Source organism: Lynx canadensis, chromosome B1, assembly GCF_007474595.2.
Source record: "Lynx canadensis isolate LIC74 chromosome B1, mLynCan4.pri.v2, whole genome shotgun sequence".
Taxonomy (NCBI): Eukaryota; Metazoa; Chordata; class Mammalia; order Carnivora; family Felidae; genus Lynx; species Lynx canadensis.
Window position 1 is genome coordinate 22411680 of NC_044306.2, and position 3073 is coordinate 22414752.

The 3073-nt window shown below is 39.9% G+C and overlaps 1 pseudogene; it reads right to left on the bottom strand.

Moving 5' to 3' along the window:
* Positions 1–246: 246 nt before the first annotated feature.
* Positions 247–1553, bottom strand: LOC116738048 (annotated as a pseudogene).
* Positions 1554–3073: the final 1520 nt, after the last annotated feature.

Here is a 3073-nt window from a genome sequence, read left to right on the forward strand (position 1 = left end):
GTTGGGGTTCCAGGAAACAGAGTCTATAGATTTCTGGAGATGAGACTACTGATAAGATCGCCTTTTACTTGTGAGTTACAAAGATATTTGTCAATAGATAGGACTCAGGTCTTGAGGAACTACATCTCTATAAGTTAACCCTTTGTTTTCCCCCCTTTCCTTTGTTCTTGGGCAGCCACAAGTGCCCAAGGAATATAACACATATCCCACCTGGAGATGGGTGTGGGGTGGGGTGTTTGCAGCCTGTTAGCTTGCCTTATGCTCCCTCATCATAACGACATCTAAAATGGTAAATCCTTTCCAGAAGGCTTTTGATTTACTTGTCCCAGGTCCATCAGAGGAATCACTACCTATTACAGACTTATGAAGGGTATTTCTTAAGTAATAAGACTTGAAAGTTGAAAGTCATTGATCAATAGGCTACAGAATAGATGTTGTGTTAGCAGCCATGTAAACATTAGTCTCGTTGTACATCTCCATCAGGGTGTTTGGATAATCAGGCGCATTGTCATTGAGTGTTGATATTTGAAAGGAACATTTTTTTTTTTTTTATCTGAGTCTTAGGTCTCAACGGTGAGCTTAAAATATTCTGTAAACCATGTTGTAAACAGATGTGCTGTCATCCAGGCTGTGTTGTTCCACTTAAAGAGCACAGGCAGAGTAGATTTAGCATAATTCCTAAGGGCCATAGGATTTCTGAAATAGTAAATGAGCCTTGGCTTCAGCTTAAAGTTACCAGCTGCATCAACCCCTGACATGATAGTTTTTGTGTGCTTTGAAGTTTTGAAGCCAGGCATTGACTTCTCCTCTCTAGCTACAAAAGTCCTAAATGGCATCCTCTTCCAATAGAAGGTTATTTCGTCTACATTGAAAATCTGTTGTTTAGTGTAGCCACCTCCATTAACTCTCCTAGCTAGGTCTTCTGGATAATTTGCTGCAGCTTCTATAGCAGCAGTTTCTGCTTCACCTTGCACTTGTACGTTATGGAGATGGTTCCTTTCCTTAAACCTCATCAACCAACTTCTGAAGGTTCCAACTTGTCTTTTGCAGCTTCCTCACCTCTCTCAGCCTTCACAGGATTGAGGAAAGTTAGAGTCTTGCTCTGGGTTAGGCTTTGGCTTATGAAAATGTTGTGGCTGGTTTGATCTTTTATCCACACCCCTAGAACTTTCTCCCTGTCAGCAATAAGGCTGTTTGCTTTCTTCTCATTCATGTGTTCACTGGAGGAGCACTTTTAATTTTCTTTAATAACGTCTCCTTTTCATTAATAACTTGGCTAATTGGTGCAAGAGACCTACCTTCCAGACTATCCTGTCTTTCAATATGCCTTCTTCACTAATATTAATCATTTCTAGCTTTTAATTTAAGATGAGAGACATCCAACTCTTCCTTTCACTAAACAGGGAGAGGCCATTGTAGGGGTTATTAATTGACCTAATTTCAATACTGTTGTGCCCCAGGGAAGAAGGAGGTCTGAGGAGAGGGAGAGAGATGGGGGAACGGCCAGTTGGTGGGGCAGTCAGAACACACACAACATTTATTGAGTTCGCCATCTCACGTGGGCGTGGTTCATGGCGCCCCTAAACAATTACAACAGTAACATCCAAGATCACTGATCCAGATCACCATAAAAAATGCAATAATAATGAAAAAGTTTGAAATATGGTGAGAATTACCAACAGTGACACAGAGGCAGGAAGTAAGCAAATGCTGTTGGAAAAATGGTGCCGATAGACTTGTTCAATGCAGGGTTGCCACAAACCTTTAATATGTTTTGTTTTGTTTTGTTTTGTTTTGTTTTTAGAGAGCAATACTTGCAAAGAGCAATAAAAAATGAAAATTTGGGGAACATGATAGCATAAGTTGGAAGGTTGTCATGAATTCTGTTAGAGTTGGAAACATCACGCTTTTTTGTGAACATGGGAGACAACCATTTAAATATTTAGTAAATTCATATATTTTCTTTCCCTCCAACCTTTTGTTTGTTTGGCTTCCCTTCCTCCCTCAGTGACAAAACAAATGGCACAAAAAGATTTAATACACCAAGAAAGAAAAACAAAAGAAACGGTCTCCAGCCTTAATGAGTTTGTTAAACAGCCAACGTCTGGCATGGCTGCCACAAGATATAATAACTGGCAACAATCGTTTCACCTCTGTCTCTGGTATCATAGTTTAGCAAAAAGTCAAATATTAGATACTACTTTAGACGAAGTTTTTCTATATTTTTCTAAAGAAAACATTTCCTGTTTGCTAACACCACATTCTTTTTTGATCCAAAAGCAATAGTAAATGCATGCCCTTTGTAATTCAGCTTCTCTAATAAAGATGAAAAAAATCACAATTCTCATTTCTTCACTATTTGATAAAATTAAATCTTGGTAGCACACGTCAGCCATTAGAATAACTTTAAGAGTAGCTTGTGGAAAATTAAGAGTCCAGTCAGCATCTCAGAACCAAATAGCACTCTGTTAAATGGGAAGGGTAACTAGGACATTAGCTGAAAGGTCTAAGAGAATATAGGTACCTACGGATATTAACATAAAACCCAGTGGCACAAATCGTATGTTCAAAAATGGCTTCTAAATCTGTATTAGTTTCCTAGGGCCGCCATACCAAGGTACCACAAACTATGTGTCTTGGAACAAAGAACTAGTCTCCCAGTTCTGGAGGCCAGAAATCTCAAGTCAGGATGACAGCAGGGCCACCTTCCCTCGGTGGCACTAGGGAAGGATCAGCTCAGGTCTCTTGCTTAGTTTGTAGTAGCCTCACATGCCCCTTGACTAATAGATGGCAGTCTTCTCTCTGTGTCTTCACATCATCTTCTCTCAGTGCATGTCTCCCTTTGTGTCCAAATTTCCCCCTTTTTATAAGGAAAATAATCATAACATGAGATTAGGGTCCACATATGTTTCGGGGGACATAATGAGGCCCATAATAGTCTCCCTCTGGCTCCCCCAAATTGATGTCCTTCCCACATACAGAATATATTTACCATCCCAACATCGTGGAAAGCCCTCCACGTGCTAGCATCAAGTCTCATTTAAACATTACCAACAAAATCAACTCAAAGCCC